Raw genomic sequence first — 27471 nt, forward strand, 5'->3', positions numbered from 1 at the left:
AATGAAGGATAAAATAAATGAAAACTTTTCTTTAAAAAAATTTGTATCATTGTTTATGTATGTGTGTGCTCATATGCATTGACTTTCTGTTTAGCTACTCAAGTAGACAAAAAGAATATCTAGAACTCATCTAAATAATAATATAATCAACTTCTTATACAGAAGGACTGCTGGATGGTAACAAGTCCAGCACATAATTAGGAGGAAAAAGGTTATCAAATGTTAACAGAAAATAAAATAATAGGAAATAGAAGAGTGAGAAAACCTTGGAAGTCCATGTATTAGGAAGCAAGATTCAGATTCATATGAAACCATTAGAATTCAGTGGGAAAAATTTATTTTCCCAAAATGTCTCTAAAAACTTTGGAGGAGATAAATAGAATTTGAAGTCATACTTGAACTTAATAAATATGATTTGGGGCTAAATTGAAGCTTATTTGAATGACGGTAAGTGACTTTTTGCTGCTGAGGGCCATTTTGAAAATCTCAGCCTTTAAGTCACAGTCACACTTCAAAATATTATGCTGATTTCCACATACTTGTGAAATCAAACTGTATGCATCTGAAGTGTGGTCTGGCATTGCAGATCATGACAAGAAGAATTAAGAGAAGAAAATGTTGATGGAGACCTAATAAATTATATGTGATCACAAAAGGACAAATGAATTTAATCTGCTGATTACCATTTCCATTAGCAGAATGAACTTGAATTAGATTTAAGAATAAAAGTGAAAATGGAAATATCTTCTCAACAAGATTCTTCTGCCTACAGGAACTAGAGGTGGTAAAAATATTCTAGACCCAGAATCCAACAATAAACAGTGATAACAGTTATGGATTTCTAGCAATATGTTAGACATGGGACCAAGCATTGATCTTAACTTACCTTAACTATTCAGGTGATAACACTCTGCAGTAGGTGCTAGTATTAATTATCCACCATTTACAAAAGAGCTGAGGCACACACTGGTAGAGAAACATGGAGCTCACAGCTATTAATGTGGAAGACGGGAATCTTAACACCATCTCATCATAATTTATTGAAAACTCAAAAATATTTTCAGTAATAACCCTTTAGTGGTTCATCTTAGGAATACTTTCAAGAGTTTAAGTCTAACAATGAAAAAATATATTTTAATCATCCAAAGGCAAATATTTTAACAAGTCCCAGAAGAATGAAAAGATGCTAACATTATAAAGAAGAACTAGTGCCTGAATTGTGACTGTTTTCAATTTAGTTATTTTTGGAACAAAGTACAACATTGTTTTAGAATATTTACCTTCTCTGTCTCCTTCATCAAACCCTCATTTGCAGAACTATAATCATTTTCCAAATTTGAAGGTCAAAAACATGAAGTTAGTTGCTCAAGATCACACTACTGATTAATGACAAAACCCAAGTCAGACTCCTGCCAATGATCACATTCTCTAATACAAATACTGCTTCCATTAGCCTACCCTGGGAGAATATTATGAAGAAATAGTGACCTGGTAAGCATATATATTTGGTAAGCATAAACTCAGAGAAAATGCATATATGAAAGTTGGTGAACATAAGTATAATTTAGTTAATGGTATGTTGGTTAACTTTGCCTTGTCACTTCAGAGAAAAGAAACAGAACAAGACAGATTTTGCCTATAGCAACCCAGTATCGTCCAGTGGAAAGGATAGTACTTCAACGCAATATGTTATGCATGCTATCTGTTGTGTTAACTATTAAACTATTAAATATTTTGTTTAAACTATTAAATATCTTGGCTAACAATAGTGCTACATTCAATAATTTTCAAAGATTTTATTCAACCAAAGGTATTGTTAGAAATACGTGGGATTTCTTTTAATGTCTGTTTTCACTTAGTTATTGATGTTCTAGAAAGAATTTGGAGGATTTTTTTCTGGATTTATAAAAATAGCTAATAATGTTTCCTTTAGTTATATAAGGAATGGGCTTTATATCACCAAAATTATGTTATAGAATAATCTAAAATATTTAGAATAACAAATTTACAAAATTATATTTTTAAATTTTTATAGAAATATATCATTTCCATTTTTTATAATTCCTACAAAGGGACTTGTGTGTACAATTATTTATATTTATGCAAGTATATATGTTTGTGTGTGTGTTTGTGTGTGTGATTTGGTGCTTACATGCAGCCAACTCTTTCATTTTACCTATTGGCAGCACAAATATCTGGGAAAAATCAATTTTTAAAAATCTCCAACTCAGTAAGGATCCATTTTTATACATGCCACAGAGCTTTCCTGGATCTAATCCAAATTCTGTCTCATGATTTGGTAGGATTAAAGAACAGTCTTTGTCTAAGCCACAAACTCTAAGGTCAGAGAGTTTACTAAAGAAACTGATCAGTGACTTGGAAAAGAATAAAATCATATACCAGTCAGGCACACCAAATTAAGCTTGGCAGTTGGCACAAATGATATCCTTAAGTAGTGAGAGGAAATACTGACTGCATTAGAGTTACCATTTTGAGCTCTGGGCACCACACAGTGAATGCTACATTTTTACCTTTATAATATTGGTTATTTTTTTCATTATAAAGAATATCTGACTATTATATAAGGAAATATATTGTTGAACATTATTGGAATTATATATGGTTATATAGAGCATATTTTATATTTTACATTTATATAATTTATACATTTATATATTATATAATTATAGTTTTATGAACATAAATATAAACATGAACTATTACTGTATTCCCATCACCCCACTTTTATTCTCTTCTGTCTTGTACATAAATATTTCTTAATTATAAATTAGAGAGGAAATTTGGAAGCACATGCATGTGTGTGGGGGGGCATAGTTGTATGAAGAAAGAATTAAATGTTCTCACTTTATAAGGCAATTTATGAAAATGCCTATGGGATGTAATAATACTTTCATCAGCTATCTATTTTAAGTATAAAATTTATTGAAATTTTTCCTCTGCTTTGTTTTTTCACTTAATATCATTTGCATTGTTCTACATGTATATACAACTGCTATGGGGAAAATGTATTGATTTAGAAAATACTTATTAACTACCTACGATTCACTGAGCATGATTCTTGACTCCAAGAATACAAGTGTGAGCAAAACACAAGCGTCTCTGCCTTTTTGGAGTTTATTTCTTACAGAGAGATTAAGTAAGGTAAATATCTAAAATATACAGTATGATATATACTAACAGCTATTAAAGATGTGGAAATAATATAGAGAATAAAGGTATAAAATATCATTTTGGAAAGCAAAAATTTAACAGGGTGACCAGAAAAATCATAATAAGTAAAGTTCTTTTCAAAATAGGTCAGAAGGAATTCAATATAAACATTTTAGGGAAGTTTATCCTATACCAATGGGAAATTAAGTGCAAATCCACTGAGATGTAAGTGGATTTAGCATGTTTGAGAAACAACAAAAAAGACAAATATAAATCACTGAGGGAAGATGAAAGTGGATATATTGGAAATTCACTTATTTTTTGATAAATTGGGATAACATTAAAGTGTGTAGAGGAATAACAAAACATTCACATGTTGAATTGATTGACTCATTATCTAATCTGAAAACAGTTTCCAGAGAATGAGCAGGAGTGAGAAGGTCAGTTAGCTATTTCAACTATTTAAATCATAGATAATGATGATTTTAATTATATAGACAGAACACAAATATGCACAAGCATATACATACATACAGAAAATATACACATGAAATAAATATTCTAAACTCTATTGAGATATGATTTACATGCAATAAATGCACCCACTTCAAGTCTAGAGCTCACTGGATTGGGTTTAGACAAATGAAGTCACCCATGGAAACATCATCCTAATATACATAGAACATTTCCGTCACCCAAAGAGGTTCCACGAGCAATCATTGCTACACTTGTCTATATACTTGATGTTGTATGTTTTTGAATTTTATATAAATATACAAATGTCATATACAGCATATATATTTATGAATGACACTTGCCTCTAATTTAATCATATGAGAAAAATCGGCATATATGTGTGTATATATGCATGTATTTTGTGATTTATTACAATCTGTGGTTTGTCTTTTTATTTTCTTATTTATGTTTATGTTATGTTTATTGAAGGGTGGAAGTTTCAAATCTGATAATGTATGATGTAACATTTTTCTTTTAAAGTTCATGCATTTTGTACTCTATACAAATTCTTAGAGTTAGCTCATGAATTTTTTTTGCTTCCCACTGTTGTTTATGTGAAGCAATCATAATAACATTTCCTGTTATCCTCTAAACAATTCCCTATGAAAAAAATCCAAATTGCTTGATATGTGTAGAGCAGATCAGTATGAGGAAGCTGATGCTTACTGACATTAATTATTTTTTCACTCAGGTAGTTTTTGAAAAGTAACAAAGTATAAAGAAGTAAAATTAACCAAGTTCAAATTCATAAATGTTTCATAACATCTGATATGCTGATATGAAGTGAAATCTTAAAATGAAGTTAACTAAATGCATCTATTTTGCTTTTTCTTTTCCTTATTTCCTTAGTGTACAGCAACAGATAAATTTCTAAGAAAGGTAAAGAAGTGTACTTCTGTTTATACAACCATAAGGGATGCTTATTATGTTGAAAATAACAAGAACAGAGAAGTAATTTTAATCCATTTATTTAATAAATAATCATTGAGTGCTACCATGGATCTACATTGTAAAAATGTCTCTGCACTAATGGAGGAAAAACAGATACAAACTATTATATATAAATTCACTTTATCTTATATCATTATAATGTAATCTAAGAAATGATAGGATGTGTATAGATATCAATACAGTTATACATTTTTGAGCACAGAATATTAAATATCTACAATATCTCTGTTAAGCAATATACTTAAATCATGAATAATCTAACTCAACCTTCTGTGATATGTAGTATTAGTATTCAACTCATTTGTAAAATAAATGAGGAAAGTGAGATACAGAGATTGTCTTTGGTCACACTAATGCCAGATCTGGCCTAGACATCCAGGCTACTTGGCCCTGTGATCCACACACTTATGTACACTATTTATATCTCCATTGCTATCTGGAGGATTTGGATTGGGATTCACAGAGGAGGTGGCATTTTAGCTAATTATGAAATGATCATTGAAAGGATAATGGAATTTTAAGCAAAAAGAAAGGGTAATACATAGAAATAACTTACAAAACCAGTGTTTTTCATATTTCATAAATTCTTTCAGAGTTAAAATGATGCAGAGGTAGAGAGAAAACTTTGAAGGACGTACAATTCTCCTAGTCATCAGGGACTGGTTAATTTTATAGGCAAATATACGTCTCCCATATATGTTTATTCAGATGACCTCAAGCTAACTTCCATTAAGTTGAGAGAAAAGAAGAAATAGGTAATAAGTAAAATAAAATGATCTTTTACAGTCTAAACTGTGTCTAGCGAAGATCTTTGTGTAAGATGTTGTACATAGAAATTATTAAAGCAAAATGACCAAAGAAAAGCCTACTAAGATTTGAAGGATTTATATTTATAAATAAAACAAATCCTTACACCAAAATGCTATAGTTTCCTGGCTTCTAAATTGAATCACAGGACCCCAAGCTTAAGCTAGCAGAAAATCGTCTACACAAGTTTTGCAGCCTCCAAGAAAGGCCTGTCCTTAAATGATATCACATGTGTACATGAGGAATAGATAAAAAAGAATTAACTTGCTCAAAAGCTAAAACCAGTTCCACAGAACAGGGTAACTGGATTTAGCAAATCAAACTTCAGGGCACACAGTTTAATTTGAAATTTAAATTCACTCCACATCCTGTATTTTCTTTGCCAACTCCATCACAGAGAACAAAGGTAAGGAAGGTTGTTCCAGAGAGAAAAATACCAGTAACCACATATGTTCACCAAAGTCTCAGGACAAAGTGTGAAATATTCTCAATTTCTGCCCTATTGATAATAGATCATTTTGCAATAGATACATGACTACTGCATATTTGCCATCCTTCCATTAAGGTATGTGAAATTTTCTTACTTTTCATGTCTAACTCACTCAATACTTTCTTGGCGTTAAGTGTAAGTGGTGCAATTAACTTGCATTTTAATTACTACATGGTTAATTCATGAATGGTCATATCTAGACCTAATGAAGGAGATCACACATTGTTCAAATATCCTAGGCTTTAAATGAGATATAGTGGCTGATGGAATTTATGGTTGTCTCTTTTAAGGATGGAATGTGAACAAGGCAGACTTCAGTCCCATTTGTTTGACTCCAAAGCTGATGCTACATTTACTCACAGAGTGTAAGAACTCAACAAATGCAAACAAATGCAATTTATAGGGCTCTAAAATGAATACTACCAAAAATACATGATGCTGATAAGTATGTTACAGGATCAGTAATCCCAATTACTCATGGACTGATATACATTAACATTATGAATTTGAAAATAATTTGTCAAAATAAATCACGAATTATTTATAGTAGCAAGTATTTTAAGGGACAAATTATTTGACTAAAATGGGGAAATGACAAATTCAGAAAGTACTCTCTAAAACAATATAGTATGAGGATAAGAAAGTCAAATTAATTATAAACTGACTAGTAAAAAACATGGAAATTGTATTATTAAAGAGCAGAAAAAGAAAAAGGCATGGAATAGATAAAATGTGGCAGTGTATGTCATTGAAACAAAATATTTAAAAACAAAACTTCAATATTAAGGAGGAAGATAAAATACATATGTAATATCAATATTAATGTGATAAATATATTAGTAACATTTATTATAGGAATATAATAAAAATGCTATTTATATTTTATTTCAAAACCAAAGTGAATTTCATGCTATCTCTACATAGACATGTAAATATGTAATTAAAATAAATAAATTTTCAAAGCATTCAAATAATATACTGGAAATAAAAATTAAAGCTTCACTCTAAAGAAGAATTTAATAATTTAGGAAATAAAAGTTTGTAGAAATACTAATCAAATTCAAAAACTGGATCTCTGACATGATCGTGCAAATTAGACAACTTGTTAAGTAATTTCATCAACAAAAACAAAAGTTGGAGGTGCACAGGAGACAGGAGTAGGGAAAAAATAAGAAATCGAAGGATGAAAATAACCACAGACCCAAATGAATTTAAAACAATGATAATACCTTGCTCAACAGTATGTAAAAAATTCAAATTCAAATGACAATAATTTCTAGGCTACAATTTAATAATAATAATCCCAAAAGAGATAGAAAAAATAGATTGATTGCCATAAAATAAATTAAAACAATGAAAACAATTCTGAATGTCTAATCCACTCACATCCCCACCCCAAGCCCTAATTTACTAGACAAAAAACAGTAGATACACTTTTAACAGAAATCATCAAATCCATATTTAAAGTTAAAGCTGTTTAATGAAGTGGGAAGCATATTAAACTGCTTTTATATTAAAGTTGAATACACCTCTAGAATAGCTATGTAATAAAATTGTTAATAAATTAATTAATTTTACTTCCTGTTTGTATATTTCATTATAAAATTGTTTTGGTACTTCGATTGATCTTGTACATCTCTTTTTTTCCCCCTTTTCCCCTAATTCCCTCTATAGTTGCATAAACAACATACACTGTTTACTTTTTTTCTACTTAATAGTTCTCTATGAACCATAGTTAAAGGAGGAATTGTTCCTTTATTATAAATAATGTTATAGGATCCCTTGGCAATATATCCTATTTCCATAGAACATTTATTGGTGTTATATTGGACTCTCTGGATTGATCCAGTATATTTCCTTATGACATGATTTTCTGCCATTTGTTAAAATTGTTTTCTAAATAACTTCTTTAACATTTATTTACTTGTTCATTTATATATTTACTTATTTATTTGGGTTCTCTTTGTGTTGTCCAGGCAGGGTACTCTCAAACTCCCGGGTTCAAGTGATTCTTATAACTCATTCTCCTGAGTAGCTGAGACTATTGTCCATTAGCTAGTAATAAAATATTGTTTTATTGATGATTCTGTTCCACGATATTCTTCATTGAAGAGTTATGCTATTTAAATATCTTTACTCTTGACTTAGTGGAGTCTTGGTAAAGAGTCATAGACATATATTTAGTCTTCCATCTGTAACAGGAACTTCAAGTACCTTTTGAACACAAGGTCCCCTGGGAGAAAGTGAAAAATGGAGAGTGACTGTGTACTGATGTGTAAAACTGGACAGTGGTGGACTAAAGTATATGATGAAATGTAGGGTTGGAATTAGAAAGTTCTAAAAACAGTACAGGGTGTCTATATCTCAGTTTCCTGTCTCATCCTTGAAATTCAAATTACATCTCCTTATATGGCAGCTTTAAGTTGAAAGTATGAATCTAATCCTAACCATTATTCATAGTTGACATAGAACATTAAATTTAGAGAAAAATCTACATTTGTGCTTGATGTACCTTACCTGAACACATGGGGATTCTTCTATCAATAGATTCCATTCAGGCAATAGAATTTAGGCAATGAAGACCTCTGAACTCTTTGAGAGCCTTCATGTTCAAGATTAAACCATGGCAAAAGTGGGGATCTATACCTGTTGTGGCATTTTTTCATCACCAGAAATTAATGATAGAAATAAAGCATTCTATTTTCTCGATTTGACACTCAGGTAATAGAAGATGGCACTGAACTTGAATAAGTGTGTTGGGAGGAATAATTTAGGTTAGTAAGAGGAGGTGATTATAAAAGAAATTTATATAATTAATATGCAGAAAGGTTGGGATGCAAAAAGGGCTGAGATAAAATTAATGGCTTACAATATTCCGAGATTAGAGAAAAGCTATAACCATTATGCTCAAAAGCAAATTAAATACATGCTTCACACTCTTGGTGTGGGGAAATAATAGATGTGTGGGAATAACAAACCATAAGTAATCGATTCTCAACTGATGGAAGGATATACCTTGATTTATCCAATTCTCTTAGAACCTTTAATAAAGAACATATTGTCTCAAGATATATACATGGGACAAAATCAATGTAATTTCATGTTATTGAGTATTTAAACTATTAAGTTCTTCCAGGATGTGACTTTAATCTTGAGTGGGTCATTTATTACTAATTTTTGCTACTGTATGACATGGGCAATAACACATGCTCAAGATTTTGACTTAGTTTTCTGCACATTTATAGATTTTGAAAATTATCTCTTCCCTTTGTTCATCCAAGCCTCCTTAGTGGGGATGGGAGACCCAAGGTGGTCAGTACAACTTCCTCTTACAGTCCTTTTCACTGGTTCACAAAGTTATTACTTTTGATCTCCATCCCCCATGTAGTCAATTTCCTACTTTAACACAAAGTGATAGTTTAGTGTTAGTAGATTTTGTAAATGAAACGTTTTATATGGTATAGCTATGGCTTACCAATAACAGATTTTCTTATAGATTTGGTAAAGTATATTGTGTCTCAGTGACTTTATATTCCATTTTATTGCTCAAGTTAGTCTTTTTCCTCTATAAAATCTGGTATTGACTTGGTCTCATAATTTCTAGTATCCAGTGCTCTGTAATGCCTCCTGCAAGGTGAATTGTTCCTCTTCACCACTGCACACCATGAAGTCATAATGCTCAGTCTGTGTGTCTACCTGCCTGTCTATCTAGATATGCAATACTCCAATTTATTTCTTCTGTAAACCAAGAGAATTTATTAATATGTGGAGTGTAAGTTTCTTTAGATACAAATCAGAAATAATAATATTAACCTCACAGATTTGTTTAGAGGATTAAAATTAACACAGAATGGAATATGCAGTATAAAGAATTTTTCTGGACATGCATTTAACAATATCAGTTTCTTTTCTCCATTCAGTGTGCAAACTGACTATATAAAATAATAAAGTTGGATAAAAATGTGTAATATAAAAGGAGAGAAAATAATAACAATTGTTATAAAATGCATATCTATTAAAATATTAGATAACCTATATGAATTGGGCCTTTAAAAATAATAAGGACTGTACTCTCTCTCTCATGTGGCGTTTAATTATGGAAGTACCACTGTGGAGAGTCCTGTGTCTAGAAAGCATATTAGTGGTGTTTATGTTTAGGTAGCTGGAATTGCTTATAAAAGCAGATAGTGCTCAACTTGTCTCTATTTTACATGGAGAGACACTGTGTTGGAGAGCTGAAATTGTTCATGGAGGAAGTATTCAGCATTACTGAATTTGGTAAGCTAAAAGTATGGCAATTTTTCTTAGAGAACTAGTTGCTGAATGTTTACTAAAATATCACCAGGTGATATAAACGCTCCCTCAACAAATAAGAAAATAATGTTGGATTTATCAGTTTCCATTTGTTTTACTTTATTGCTAAAAATTATTATTTCAAATTTTAACAGTAGAAAAAATATACATATATATAGTTATGAGAGAATCAAACTCCCAAATACACAAGACGATATTAAGAAAAGAAACTGGTATTTTAAATTTATCTTGAACAAGAAAAAATAAATCTGCTGAGTTGTTCACAAATGAAGATCAAGAAAATTATTCCATGGTATTTTTAATCAATCTAACACAGAGGTCAATATGTGTTTATTTATTTATTGGAAAGGGTGATATTATAAATATGGCCTTTGTGTGCTAGTGTGTTTCAACTAATCAACTCTGTCACTGGATGGTAAAAGTATTCATAGATAAAATATAAATGATGACTATAACTACATTCCTATAAAACTTTATGTATGGACCTAAAATCTAAATTTAATACAATTTTATCTTATAATGAATAATTACTTTCCTTTGGGCACTTTTTCAATTATTCAAAAAATATAAAATTTGTTCTTAGATTGCTTACTATACAGATTAGGACAGATTAGGCCTGAGGATGATAATTTGCTAAACCGTAGTGTAAACAATTCAGGGCATTCAGTTTTTCTACGAATATGATGGACTTGTTTGTAATCAAATTAAACGGTCAAATAAGTTGTAAGATAAGGCCTGTTGTGGGGGCTGCATTAGTCAAGGGAAACAGACCCAATAGAATATATACATAGAAATACAAAAATAGATATATTATGAAGGACCAGTTCACTGAACTGTGGAGGTTGAGAAGTCCCACAATCTGCCATCTGCAAACTGGAGACCCAGGAAAGATAGTGATTATGGTTGAACCCAAGCCCAGAATTTCTGAGAACCAGGCATTTCAATGTTGGTTGGCAGGAAAAGATGGATGTTCCAGCTCAAGAAGAGAGATTGAAGTGGTTATCTTTCTTTTTGATTGATTTGGGACCTCAGTGGGTTGGTTGATGCCTACCCACAATGGGGAAGGTGATCTTTATTTAGTCTACCTAATATCATCTATGCTAATACCTCTGGAAACATCCTCACAGAAACACCCTCAATTACTAAATAATGCTTTAGTAATTACACGAACATTCCTTAGCCCAATTTGGCACATACAATTAAACTTCACAGGGAAATCTTGGAAAGATTTTCATATTAATTTAAAGAGATATTTAAGAGAAATGATTCTCTTTGCCTTGTTCTGTCATCTCTCTCTCTCTCTCTCTCTGTTTTCAATTTGATGTCATTTTGCTACCATGAAACTAAAGAATTACTATAGTCATATAGCTACAAAGAGATGAAAAAATGGGAGATTTCAATAAAAACTATACTATCTATGGTCTTCATGTTAACTGAGATGAGAAATTTATTATATTCAACTTACCTTTAGTCAGGTCTTCCATTACTCTCAAGTGAAAAACATTTTAACAAATAGAATTGGAAGTAGAAACTTTGGTTCCTTTTCAAATTGGAAAGGTTGTCTTAGGCATATGAATTCACTTAGGTATATGAATTTTATGGTTATTCCAGACACATTTTTAAGAGAATTTTAGAAATTATATAAAAATGTGCTCTGTAAATATAATTATCAGAGATATTTTTTCTAGAATGTTATAAAATTATGGTGCTAGATAAAGAAATAATCAAAAAAGATGAGTTTAATTTTTATAAGACATTTCTATGAGATAAGGAGCCTCTAAAAATATATTAAATTCTTGGTAGAGTCATGGTTTAGTATTTGACAATACACCTCATTATCTTTTAGTTAGGAAGAAACAAGATAGATCAGGTAATAAAATAATTTGGCTACCATATAAACGCATACATTAGTAATAAACAACACTGTTTTAACCAGAAAACCTGATTTTTGACCATGTTTTAGTAACTTTTTCATCAGAGTTAGACATGTTTATCTGTCAAACACATATAAGTAATGACAAAGAACTCTAAGGACTGGTAAATCAGTTGAATGAGTAGATAAAACCAAATAGGTGTCTGAAGATTACAACTATGGATGAGTTTTTAGTAAACTCAAATATTTTGATAATATATATGATATAATATTATGTAGTATATACTCATACTAATAAACATATAAAGTACAACTGTAGAATGAGAAAATGTTTTCAAAGTAAGATAGCATGATTGCATGCAATGTTTGGCTAACTAGGTCTTAAACCAGAGTTGAGCAAAGTTTGGCCTGCACGCCAAATCCTGTCCATACCCTTATTTTGTAAATAAGGCTTCACTGGAGCATGGACACACCTGTTCATTTGTATATTGTTTGTAGAGCTTTCTTATTCCAAAAGCAGAATTGAATTGTTGTAACGGAGACCATATGGCTTGCAAAACTTGAAATATTTAACCTCTAGTCCTTTACAGTGAATGTTTACTATTCCAATCCCAAACCAAATTAGCAGAGTAATTTGACTACAAAGAAAATGATGATGTTTCCCCTATATGTTCAATGTCTGAACAAGGTGAGTGAGAGCTTCAGTAGAGCATAGTGAAAGGGCCGTTTACATGCACATTTTAACAGGACGAAACTAGAGAGTGTACAGATACAAGATGCCCAAGTAATAGAAGGGTTCGAACAATATTGTGAAGTGTGTGTGTGAAAAAACCGGGGAGTTTTTAACCCAAAGAATGGGGAATATGGCTAGGTGAGATAATTTTTGGACATAAATTAAATCAAAATATGGGGTATTCATCATCTGGAAGCATGGTTTAGTCTGATCTTTGAAAACTCAAATGTGAATCCAGAGATGATGAATGTCACAGCAAAGTATATTTTGACTCAAAATCAGCAAAAACATTCAAATATTTAGAACTATCTGAAAATAAAAGGGTTGGCTCTGCAGAAAGTTTTTCATCACTAAGTTTTCCAGATAGAAAGTTACAAGTTATAATCAGGAATTCATGCAATTGAAAATGGTGACAGAGATACATCTGTGGTCAGGCTTTTGGTGATTCAGAGTGAAATAAATATGTACTACTAGTAGAGAAGGGACTTGGCCTGAAGCTACAAGTGCATAGGAAATATTGCTACTTAGATTTTACATGTACACATTTTGAAACTATTAATTTTAGAAACATAACTGGAACAATGATGTGCCCTTTTCTAATAAACTAATTTAAAGTCAATTTTTTCATTACTTGAAAATTTGTTTCAGATTTTTTTCAATTTCTGTTAAGTTCCTCATTTTAATTTTGGTTCACATTAATGGTGAACAATCTGACCTTTCAGTGCCTAGAAAATATAAATATGGGACTTTTAATGAATACTATTTTTTAAATAGTTTTAGAGAAAAGGCCATTATATCCATGTATATGTGTAAAATGAAACATAGACCTAATAACTGCTGGAGATAAACAGCTTGACTCTTTTAATAAAAGACAGTATATTGAATTTATGTTTGAACTAAGTCCCTGGGAGTCCTTGAATACTGCCAGTTGAAGAGTATTATGTCAAAAACAACAAAAAGCCTTATTTGACATGATTTGCTGATCACTAGCCCACTAAGGAAAGCCCTTCAAGATTTTTGTGAGAAATGGATAAATTTATTTTCCTCTTACTGATGGAGAGGAAGAAAGACTTCTCTTGTCCCCATCTCCTAGGATGGCACTGAGCCCCACAAAGCAAGCACTGGGAAGCACCAGGTGAACCATCCAAATCTGTCCCTATGAAACAAACACAGTTTTAAAAATATTTGAAGTAATCCATAGGTTTGGGGTTTCCTGATAAGTATACTTTTCAGTTCAGGTATTTACTAAAATTCTGCCATGTGAAAATTTATTTTCATTTTTGTTTTAGTGTTTTGATGTCTCTAGGAATGAGTAATTTCTCTACTTCTTTCCCAGGAATGCATCTCCAATGCTGACATGAGCACAAAGACCCTATGTACTGAGTTGGGAAATATTTTGTGTCTTAAGAATAAAATTTTTCATTAGAGTTAGTCAATGTATCACAGATATTATCCTTCCTGACAAGAGGAACACAGAAGCACAGACACTATGTTGGGCTATAGTTCTCAACGGAAAAATAAAGCTTTTCAAAATGTTAGTCATTGCCATGGTATATGTTTCTTTAAGTCATTTTTACAACCTGTTTTGATGGATTCTAAGAATTGGTATTACATTATTTTTTTCTATGGCTTACTGTTAAAATCATATTCATAATACTAACTATCATGCATTGAGTACTATGAAACAACATTATGAACCCGAAAGTGATATATATCAAGCTCTCAAAACAATACTGCAATGTAGAAATTATTAACACATATTGTAGGGGAAAAACAGGCTCAAAAAGGATATAAATTGCCTATATCATAAAATTAGTAAGTAGTGGAGTCAGAATGCAAACAAGACCAAGACGTGCCTGTTTGCAAAGTCAGAAATGTTTCTTCTTTAACATGTCAGCATTATAAGCATATTTGTTTTAGATGAAATGCACTTAACTTTTCATTAAAAATATACTGATAAATACACCTGCTGAATAAGTGGACATGACTTGTGACTGTGATTCTAATCATAAAAGAGTTTGCCTTAGGAGCTGTGAAAAGAAGACAGAAGGCAGAGGTGCACTTGCAGATGGGCTGTAAGCCATCTCCCAGGGCACATTAGGGCCTTCTAATGAGCCCTGTGCAAATATCCCTGTGTTGCGCAGTTTGTTCTTAAACTCTCTTTGATGACTTCTAAACCTTCTTCTCATGGTGAAGAATTTCTGGGAATATGTAGGCCTTCATACTGGGACATCTTCAGCAAAATTTTCAGTTGCTAGTTAACAAAAGTAGTTAATATTTTATCATAATACCTAATATTGAACAAGATACCAACTGCTGTTATTTATTTGTATTAATTAGTTTCACTGCCACAGTTCTATGATGTGGCTATGATTATTATCATTTTTTTTATTCAGTTGAAGAAACTAAGACACAGATAAGTCAAATTTGTTTCTAAGGTTGTACTCCTTGCGAAGGTGTCAGAATTCACCTCATTCATCTTGACCTGGAGCCTTAACTCAACCACTATTTTAGACTATTGTGTATATGGACAGCATTCAGGGCTCATCTGGCTCTTTCTCACCTGCCTGCTTGTTATCTAGTGACATCACCTGGCTCCCTACCTCCAATACTATGCCTCTTCTGCCAGGTGTGGTAGCAAATGCCTGAAATCCTAGCTACTCAGGAGGCTGAGGCAGGAGGATCACAAGTTGGAGGTCAGCGTCAGCAGCACAGCAAGATCCTGTCTCAAAATGAAAAGAACTGGGGTTATATCTGCATACATGTGTAAAATGAAACATAGCCTTAAAACTGCTAGGGATAAACAGATTGACTCTTTTAATAAAAAAGAGTATAACTGAATTTATGTTTGAATTAAACATAAATGGTAAAATGCCTGCTGGGTTCAATCCTAGTACCAAAACAAAAACAAATTTAAAAAAAGCAAAATGAGAATACTCCTATTCTTAGATTCTCCTCCAGAAATAATCACTCTTTTCCTTCTTTTCTCCTCATCAGACCAAAGGTAATGTTGGCGAACAAGATGGGATAAAAGAATTCATACTAAGACAATTGAATGTTCAATTTGTAAACTTTTCCACAGTTTAATTTGATACTAAATTTTAATTTAATGCATAATAAATGCAATTTGACTTATATTTCACAATCTATATGAGTAATACCATATCGTGTCATATTCCATATTCTTATATACTCAGAGCATTGAAAGTCTCTATATCAAAAGTCTGCTCTTGGTTGGTTTAACAGTCCCTAGCTTTGCTGCAGCTGACACCTCTTTTTGTAGTCACCTAGCAGGTTAAAACCTGCTCTCTAGTGAAAGTTATTTCACTTGTTCTTCAAGGAAATGTTTTTCTTTTTCCCTATTTTCCTCTGGTCTCCCCGGGAAAACTAATCTTTGGCTACTTTCCCCTGTTGGGGGGAAGTTGGGGAATGGGGGAACAGCTTTTAAATCCTAATAATTAACTGCAGGATTAGCTATTCCTAGGAAAAATTATTTAAAAGACCTGAGTCCTAGGGCTCTCTAACCAGTAAATTTTCTTTAGATTTGCAGAATCTTATCTTATTCTGGAACATACAGTGACCTACAAATAATAGCAGCCCATGTGTCAGAAAAGCAGACCACCTGAAATTGGTAGCTACATTGGTGCCAGCCTACCTGATATGCCTTCCTATAGAAACTTTGCACCTGCAGTCCCTAAGTCAAATAGCCTTTGTTGGCAATAGCCTTCATTCTCTTTGGTTAACTAACTTTACACATAAATCTTTTTCCTTACCCCAATAACTTGTCCTACAGTTACTGGTGTTCATGAGTGATGAGCATTGAGCTTGGGTTTGTAGTTACACAAGAGATTAAACAACATGTTCAATAACACACAGATGACAAATGGTGCAACCAAATTTCAAACCTGGGTCTGAGTAAAAGATCTTACTATTATGGTATAAGTAAATATTTATTTCTAACTTGGGAATATGTTGTGTTGATCCTATAAGCCAATAATGCAAAAAAATTATAGGATTAAATTTTTTACACCATAATATAAAGTCTTTTTTATGGAACTATAATCCTAATGTTTAAATATTGAAGGTATAGAATGAACCAGTAGCATCTGATTTAAAACCACACATTGCTTTAATAATGATTATTTTTTGTAAGGAACTGTTGATGGCATGTTATATCAATTAATCCTTTCAAATAGTTGATATAAGTAAGTGTGGATGTAGTTAACAGATAAGGCAGCTCAATCTAAGTGTTTGAGTAACATGTCTGTATTTACATGGCCAGTGAGTAGGGCGGTTGAGTTTTGATCCCAGTTGTCTGACAGCAATAATCCTATTTGCATACATGCTTCCAGAGTCATCTGCGGCAGACAGCAAACGCATAATTAGACAATGCGTGATTTCAACAACAAAAGTCATATCTTATTCTGGAAGTAAATAAAATACATTATGACTACTTGGTAATATTATAATCTGCAAAGCATAATGAGAATAAGTCACAAGGAAAGTATGAAGTTTTCCGAAGCGGACTTCCACTGTGGTGTTCAGATTAATGCGCTTGCACATTCTAAGCAGTGCTTTTCCACAGACAGATATTCTGTGTAAGCAGAAACGAGCTTAATTTAGGGAGGTACAATGGGTAGTAGAGCATTTTGTGTTTGCTGCAAAGGTTGTCTGCCGTTTGTTATTGTAGTAAAACTTTGTAAGGCTGCTCTGAGTATCTTTGAAATTTATTTATGACAATGAGACTAGATACTTTACCATCTGCTGTGAATGTTTCCTAGGAGATTTAGTTACCCACATTTCCTACTTTCTGTAGTTTATTTCCATTCTATGACTGTTTATCTTTTGAAATAATTTCAACAATTCAATCTGTTTAATTTGTCTTGTTCTGAGGGAACATTAGCTAGACGACATATCTAACAATTTAATCTAACGGGCCTTGGATGGTATATCTTAATGTGCTACCAAAGGAGTGAAGAAATTGACTCCAGTTTTTAGAAATAAAAAGAGGTGGATCTCCATAACTATCTTGGCAACGGAGCAGTGTGAAGGAAAGCATCATCCGGGAGCTCCAGGGTCAGCACTTGAGCACACATAATGGCAAAGAAGGTGAGAACTGAACACCTCATCATCCTTATGGTGAGGGAAGGAGGGAAGCCTCCTCCTGAGAATGAATGAGTAGATGAATGAGTGAAAAGTGAATGAGTGATGAACTCCTGTGCCTAACTGGAAACCCACAGTCAGTCTGCAAGCTCTTTGAGGATTTGGTCACAACTTCAATGTCTCAGTGAGATCTAACCTTCAATTCATTTATACTCCCACTTGTTATTGTACTGCCTTTAGTACTCTGGTTAAAGATTAAATCTAAAAAAATCTACCACCACCTCAAAACACCACAAGGAAATGTTTGAAAATGATAGATTAATACCTTTGTTGCAGTGAGTTTCTTAAGTGTCTGCAGATTTCCATATTCATTAAGATGTACTTGGTAAATGTGCACAAATTTTATATCACTTATGCTGCAATAAAGCCTTTTTAAGAAGGAAAGATATAAAACTAAAAAAAAAAAAAATAAGAACAAAGCACTTATTAGACAACAGCAGTTGTTCTCTTTGTTCCACGTGCTAAATATAAGCATTGGGTTGGAATTTTATTTTCATACAAGAACATGATTTTCTTTGACAAAACTGATTATAACACAGAGCTAGTTAAAATCAACATGTTTGTCTTCATAAAGGCAGAGGCCTCATGCAGCCATCACATCTGGAAATAGAAGCCCCTGTGAGAACACAATACCTGATTTTTTCTGATAATTTATACAAGCACTAACAGCATTTTTGTTTTTAAACTGGGAAACAATCTTAAGCAGGCATTCTGAGAATGTTTGTATAGGTCAAACAAAAAATAACTTAAATATAAGCAAGCCAGGTACTTACATATGTTTAAAGTACACTGTGGCATTGTGTGACTGCTTTGAGAAATATGTGTAGTTCAACTAAATATTGTAGCAGTAATTCATTCTCATAGGGAAATTGGTCAAAGGTTTTGACAAGTTTGAGGCAGGAAAGGAAATAAAGGTCATACATTTTACTGCAAGTCAACTATTATAAATTGTATTACTTACAAATCAGCTCCTGAGGTAACATAGCTGTAGCAGGCTTCTTGCGTTTTCCTTCATTTTCTGGTCTTTCAGTGACATTACGAGCATTTATTGCTTTCTCCCCCTGATCCTGTCTGCTTTCCTCCCAGGACTTAAGTTGTGCCTGTCCCACCCCCTTTGTCTGTTTCTCCTTTTAATACCCTGATGCAGCATCAGTGGGTGGTATGATGTTTTTCACTCAGTTCTAAGGCAGTCAGAGCTCCACTTGAACTTATGTAGCACTGTTACAGCAAGGTTGAAATTACAGATAGTGCTCGATTCTACTCCTTTTAGCCGAAGGACAACAGAGGTGGATTTTCATATTTCCATGTAGAGTGCTGCTTCAGAGAAGGCACACTTTTGTAGCCACTCATCTTGAGTAAAGGGACTTGGTTCCCAATGTTGGTTTTGCTATTAGCCAGTGCTTTCTCAGATCATTTTCCTTAAGCCCTTATACACTTGTGCTCATCTCACTTCTGTCCACTGATTCATGAAATAATAATAAAAGCCTCACACTCACAGTTCTAATAATTGCAGAGTAGTAGAAACAAGCAATTACTCTTGTTTTTTTTTTTTTTTTTTTTACTTTAACTTTGTGGTGGTAAAAACACCTGTGATCAAAAGCAAGTTTGGACCATATCTAACAAGTAGCAATTAGTTCAATTAAAAAACTTAAGTTAAAAGATACAGTGTTGTACGTACCTCCTAAGATCCCCGTGATTAATTAACATGTAGGTAAAAGAAAAAAGTTACTAAGAACTTTTTCACAGTCCTGATGCACATCTTACCTGAATGACCATGCTCATAATAACAGTGGCCATTGGGTTGAAGAACCATATTTCATTTGGGGGAATATAAAGGCTGATTTGCATAGTGGTTGTACTAATATAGAGTCCCAACAAAAATCCAAGTGCTTCCTCCCCTCCTCACCTCAACCTGCATCCTTTTTGGCATTTAATGTTATTTGTAGTTGACAGTCATGTGAACCAAAGTGAAGTGGAATCTCAATGTAGTTTTGATTTGCACTTCCCTGATGGCTAAATATATTGAACAATTTTTCATGTAATTATTGGCCCTTCAAACTTCTTTTAAGAGTGTCTGTTCAGTTTAGTGCATTTTGTTGATTGAATTATTTATTGTTTTTTAATTTGTTTTTATTATGTTGTTTATGTTTTTGCTTTTTGGTAGTACTGGGTATTGAACCCAGGGCCTTGCAAATGCTTTACCACTGAACTATATCACTAGCTTGAGTTTTTTGAGTTCTTTATGTATTCCGGATATTAATCCTTTTTCAGAAGAGTAGCTGGCAAAAGTTTTTTTTTTTCTCCTATTCTGTAGACTCTCTTTTCACTTCTAATTATTTTTTTTTTGCTAAGCGGAAGTTTTTTAATTTGATGTGATACCATTTGTCAATTCTTGCTATTATTTGCTCACAATAAGATGAGAAAACCTCCAACATTCATGGATTGACAAAGTTAATATTGTTAAAATGTCCATATTACCAAATATGGTCTTCAGATTCTAGGTATCCCCATCAAAATACCAATGATATTCTTCACAGAACTAGAAAAAACTTCCTAAAATTCATATGAAAAAACAAAAGATCCAGAATATCCAAGGCAATCCTGAGCAAAGTATGTAATTCTGGAGACATCACAATATCCAATTTTGAAATATACTGCAGAGTCATAGTAACAAAATCAGTATGGCATTGACTTAAAAGCAGACACATAGAGCGATGGAATAGAACAGAGGCACAGAAATAAACCCATGTAGCTGCAGTCATCTGATTCTTGACAAAGATGCTACAAACTTACATTGGAGAAAAGACTCTCTCTTTAATAAATGGCACTGAGAAAACTAGATATTTATGTGTAGAAGAATGATACTCGATCCCTATTTATTACTGTGAATAAAACTCAGTTTAAAACAAATCAAAGAACCATGTTTAAGATCTGAAACATTAAGACTTAGGAAAAAAAAAAACAGGGGAATCACTTCAAGATATAGGTATAGGCAATGAATTCCTGAATGTGACTTCAATAACTCCAATATAGCAAGAATCAATAAATAGGATTGTATGTATGTTACTTCTAGAGGACTGCTATAATTTGAATCTAGTTGTAGTTCTAAAGGGAAAGAAGGGTGAGGTGGGTCCTGAGAAGACATAGCATTGTCTTGCTTGGGGAGACCATCATAGCGTCCCCAGACAGTGCAGGATCAATGCCCTCTGACTGGGTAAAGATGCAGTTTCCACTGTTATAGCATAATGGGAAAAGTCCTGCCTCAGGAAAAAGGCATTATATGAGCTAAATGGTGAAAAGGAGGTAGCCATATAGTATTCTGAACAATTTTCCAGATAAACAGCAGTATATGTAAAGAACTTTGGGTGGAAAGGAGACTAATATGTTTGGGAAAAGAAAAAGGTTCAGATATAGTTTTCTGGTGCACATGTGTCTTAGATATGGACTCCTGAGGAGAGTTGTGTACCCAAGAGGAAAAAATTCAGCTGATAATTTGGTAAAATTCATAATTTTAATTTAATAGTGATTCGATTTCGCCAAATTTTTCTCTGCTATACAATTGTTTGCTTAAAATTTATCCTGATATATATCTCCTTTGATTCACTGAACCCCTTGGCCTATTAGCTTTTGTAATATTGCCATAATAAAGATCTTACTCAACTTCATGAGCTATGTTTTATTCTTTACCAGTTCTGCCCATTTTTACAAATTACATATTCTGACAATACACATTCTTTTTTAGATTTGACTTGCGAAGACTTTGAAAAATAAAATCTAGGATGAGTAATATATCACAATGATAACTTCTGGCATGACTACTTTAGCTTCTTTGGTGACAATTTGCGAATCTCTATGTGTCTGTACTAGAAGTATTTTTCCCAGAGAAGCAACTGACCTTTTACTGTTCAGAGTTTATTCATATGCAGCTTTCCTAATCTTAGGTTTTATTACCCTCTTCCTTCCATCAGAAGCACAGCATAATGCTCATACTCACAAATAGCCTCAATCCATAAATAACATTATTTGTTGCTTGAAAGAAAGCACAGGAAACCATGGAGCTGTGATAGAAAGCTGCTTTACAAGAGTCTAAAAAGAAATAATAGAGTGGATGCACATCTTTCTCATTACTCCTTTCCAAATATTTGTTCTTGGTTTAGCTGGCATTGCTGTCTATTTCTTTCTCTCCCTTTCTCTCTCTACCTCCCTCATATGTGTATACACACACACACACACACACGCACATGCACACACCACAAGTGCACACACTTTTATCTTTTTTAATCACATTAATTGCGTGAGTTAGCAGATGACTGTTTATGACTTTTATTATATGTTTAAATTGTATAATATTGATTCATTAATGTAACTATAAAAATCCATATTAGAGCCTGGACAAAAAAAAGTCATTACCTGCACTTACTGAGCCCATAAAAATTAACAAGTAAACATAGAAAAGGTAATTTCCAAATTATTTATGGAACTCTCCTTAGCATAAATATATGTAAAGCTGTCTGTGTATTTCTGGATAGATCTGGCCACAAATGAAATAAGTCCATCTAATTTAAAAATACAAACAGTTTCTGCAACTCCAGACACTCATCCATATCCTTCCAGGATGTGTGCAGGATAACAGCTACCAACAGAAGTTTATATTTATCGTTCATTGAGATGGAGGAGAACTTATGGATATTAGGACTTAGAAAAGACAATGGTATAAAAAAAGTTACATGTGATGAAGGTTGAGGTTTACATAGATATCACTTTCTAAAATAAAGACTTAAAAATCCATATCAAGAAAAAGATAATGAAAAAATCAACAGATATTATTAGTGGTTTCTAAAAATATATTTTAATACTCTAGGTGTAGGATGCCATTCATGGTCTTCTGTCAAAGCAGAATCAGACTTTCAGGGAAAGAAAGGAAAGTTTGACTAGCAAGCTCCTTTGTGATTCTTTTTGAAGGAGCTGCCACTCAAGTCAGAGTGCAGAGACCTGAAAGTGTGAACTGAGAGATGAAAGTCATTTCTTCTAGTTCGGAGACTGGAATACTTAATAGAAAGTACTAAATATGAACAGGGAAGATTTTAAGAGAGAAAAGGGCTTACCGAAAGATTTTGTGAAATTCCAGTTTAGTAAGTAGGAAGTAATCATATTTTTTTTCAGTTTTATAGAAAAACACAGATTTTCTGCTTTAAGTTGGCAAGGGAAAAGATCTTTCAAACACATTTTGTTCTTCTTTTATTTTGTTTTGAAAAATCAGAGATGCATGCTGTTTTTAATTTTTTTCCGAAGTTATCATCCTGATTTAGGTGTAATATCAAAATGACTTTCATAAAGAAATAGAACAATTTTGTCTTCCATACTTGTGAGTATTCTTAGTCAAAGCATGCTGAATTAGAAGTCAAAAAGAACATGTAGGGGTGGAAAAACTTGACCTCCATCCTCTTAGGGTCCCAGTTGGCTTTAAGAACTAGATCTAACATAATTTTTCTATGTACACATATGGAAATACCTAAGTGAATCCTATCACCATGCCTACCCACAAGGATGGGGTCCTACTTAGAATAAGATCTATTCTGTACTGTATAATTTTATCAAAATGGATTGTACTGTCATATAACTAAGAAGAATCAATAAAAATACTTTTTTAAAAAAGAATTTTATCAACATAATATAGATGAAGAGGAAAAAAGCATACAATTTTTTTCAATGTAATTTTCACTTGGCATAGGGGCCCAAAAAGAGAAATGAAGGGCTGAAAATGTAGAGTCAGTTATTAATATACTGAATTGAACAAAGAATTATAAATGGAAACATGATTACATCTTGTGGGGAGTCTTAAAACACAAAATTAATTCTAACAAGGTCTGTACAGAATTCTAGATTGCGGCTTCTCTTAAGGATGAGGACATTGGTTTTTCAAGTATATATAGGGAGAGCATAGTTCACATGGGAATTTCATCTTCAGCTTTAAGAAGAACATCAAGGTAAAAGTGATCTTCCTTTATTTGCTGCTTTTCAAAGTGTTTTAAATTTTTATAGTCAACAAGAAAAAATAGCACATTTTAACCCCTTTGTGCCAAATACCTTGCTAAAATAAATACTTTTCATGGCAGATATCGAATTTTAGAGTTAAAAATTAGACTTATTGGTATAAAATTGTTATGAAGTTACCTTTACTTTTTTACATTATTATACATAATTAGGGTGATGATATAATTTCTTGTCTAAACTGGGATTCATTAAAGGTGATAGAGTAAAGAAGCAATAACTTGACATCAAGACAATGTGGGAAAATGAAAACCACCAACAAAGTAAATATATGGATGTCCTGTTGCCTGTGAGTTGTTCCGAGTGGCTTCTCAATCTGATATCTACTTATTACTTGTTATGTCCTCCCCCGCTCCTGCCCTCCCCTTATCCTGCCCCTCCCATCTCCACCCAAGGAAGAATCATGATATCAAGCAACAGATCAGGTATGTCACCTTCATTGCTTTCGACTTCCTCTCCCTGTTTGGTTAGGAAACCATTGCATTTTTTGTCAGAATAAGCTTGTTTGTTTTCACTCACTGAACAGAAATACACAGGAAATAGAAATCTGAGAAAAACTTGGCTTCCTATTTCTTTTATTTAGAAAGGACTGTAAATGGAACACTCCTAGAATTTCTACAAGAAAATAAAAGCAAATATTTGTATTTCCAAGTATCTGACATCCCATCACTATCCTCCCAGAAGCAAATCTCAAAAATATCCTTTTTTTAAAAAAACATTAATAATGCAAAAATTTTGATCTTAGCTTCTCTGGAGACAGTGAGAAATGGCCCCTTCAAAATATTATATTGATCTCTCATACAAATATATCCTGAGTGATAAAATCAATTACCTTTTCTCTTGTAAATGTAGTTTTCAGTCAAAAGAGAATTGTTGATATGCTAATAGTGAATTCCTACAGTGTGACTGAATTATGCAAACATAAGTTTGTTAATAAACAAGTATATTTATTTGTGTATTTCAGTTTGATGAATAGTCCATTGCTTTTGCTGAAGTTTTAGAAAGGAAATAAATGAGGCTTTTGCAGAGTTTCCATGGTGAAAGAAGAATTATATAGAGTAGCTGTAGTATACAAAGTTCACTGTACTAGAACAGCAAGTAGATTATAATATTCTAATCCCTTTCCATACATTTCCAATAAAACATATGGGAAAACTCAGGGCCAATGAACATTTACTGAGAGCTATTATCAGAAATAGGAATGAAAGTTGGAGTTGATAATCTGAACAAGTGCATCTTGTTTTGAATTAGTAGTTGATGTTGATTAGCAGGATTATATCAATGGATAATGCATATAATTAAAAACACTTCATAGAAATCTACTGATGAATTTAAGTGAGATCAAATGACTGGATAGAAATGGAAAGGCTTTGGGGAAAAGATGTTTTGGACAATGAATGAGAAATTGGACATGATTAACATGGAGGAGGAGGAGGAGGAGGAGGAGGAGGAGGAGGAGGAGGAGGAGGACCCGAACTTCTACCCACATTACAAGTAGGAAAGAAAATATCTCAAAGAGATGTATACTAACCTTGAAAAAAAAAACTCCTCTCTTTTATACTTGCATGCTGTGAAAGGGAACATGAAGATTTTGTGTGTCTGGAACAGGGACAGGATTTCTGTTTATTTAAACAGAAATCTCCAACTGTCATGATATCCAGAGAGCAAACCAAAATCCCTTGGGTTCAGAAGAGTCATTTAGAGGGACAAGAAGTCTAAAAATTGCTTTTTCTCCCTGCTATTCCCTGTATCACCCTAAGATGAGGATGATACTTGCTGCTACTGAGTCCAGTCCATTTGATGATCACATCTTCTCACTTGTGCCATCTAAAGGTTGGCTTCGCAACCTTCCTCCAAACTCTTTCTCTACCAACCAAATCAGTATTTCAGATCAGGATTAATTTTCTAAAACACATGTCTGATCATATCACTGTCCTACTTTAAATCATTTAATGACTCCTGGTCAGTTTTGAACTTGCTAGGATGAAATTTCTGCATATAGAAACCTGTCACACCAAATTCCCTGTAGTTCCCCTAATCCTCAGTGACTTTTCTAGTCCTGATTTGATAACCCTGGACACATTTAAAGCACATTCCATAAAGCTACACACAAAACTTTTTTATTTATTAATTAACTTACTATTTACTATTAATTTACTTACTGGCTCATGCACAGGAAGTGCTGAGAAAGGGAAGAGAACACAGAACAGGTGCTTATAGCCTCTGTTCTCCAGGAAGTAAATAATCTTTTTTCCCTGAGTGGGTTGAATGCTTACCTTCTGAGTTCCCATTGCTACCTGTGCATACCTCTATCTTAATTCTAATCAAATTATTTCCAATATCCTGTTTATTCTCTTATAATCCTGTTGCATAACGAATTCTCTGAGGATAGTACCTAAATTTTTTGCATCCCCATTTCCCACATATAGCATGGTTTTATGAAGTGTGCTGAATTTAGGAGACAAGTGTCTTATAAAGATATATAATTGTGTTTTGATGATATGTGATGCTAATTTCCACATGCACAATGTTGTGGGTTATAAAGCAACAGCTGATGGCTAGGGATTTCTATAATAAACCAGATCTGATATAAAATTTGAAAAAAACCTTAGAGAAAGATAAAACAGTATAATATTTCCAAAGAAATATCACACACACATACACACACACACACACACACACACACACACACAATAAAACAAGATAACATGAAATGTAGACAATATTAAGGAAACACATTAAATAAGTGGAATGTAAACCACACTGAGAATCTGATCATTAGATGAACCAACTCAAAGTACAGAGACAAAGTGCTGTAGGATGGATGAATGCTGATGAGAAAAGGTGATATATCATTGGTCAGGCAGAGAAAAATGATGGTGATTTAGTACAGAGCATTAAGGATAAGAAATGCTGAAATGAAAATACGGAAACTTGAGTTTGAGGATAGAAAAGAGAAAGATACTAAAAAAAAAAAAAAAAAAAAAGAGCTTCTCATGCTTTCTCATGCTTAGGTGAATTCTGGAAAAAGATGCCTCAAGAGGAAACAGAATGTCTGCACCACATGTCCTTTGGGTTCTGAAGTGATAGAGTGTTATGAATAAGGTGAAAGACGCTGGTCACAGTGGTGCACAGGGTAAATCCAGTGAGGCTGAGGCAGGAAGACTGCAAGTTGGAGGCCAGCTTAGACAATTTAGTGAGACATTCAGCAATTTGGTGAGAGCCTGTCTCAAAATAAAAAGCATAAAGGACTAGAGATACAGCTCAGTGGCAAAGTGCACCTGGGTGAACGGGGAACAAGTAAGCATAAATAAGGATTGTACTTGTGCTAGCAGAAGTGTTGGAGTGTGTTTTAGATGAAAGCCTTTCAGGTGGAATAGGAGCAGGGATGTGTAGCATTAG

The sequence above is a fragment of the Sciurus vulgaris genome (genome assembly GCF_902686455.1).
Source record: "Sciurus vulgaris genome assembly, chromosome: 4".
Taxonomy (NCBI): Eukaryota; Metazoa; Chordata; class Mammalia; order Rodentia; family Sciuridae; genus Sciurus; species Sciurus vulgaris.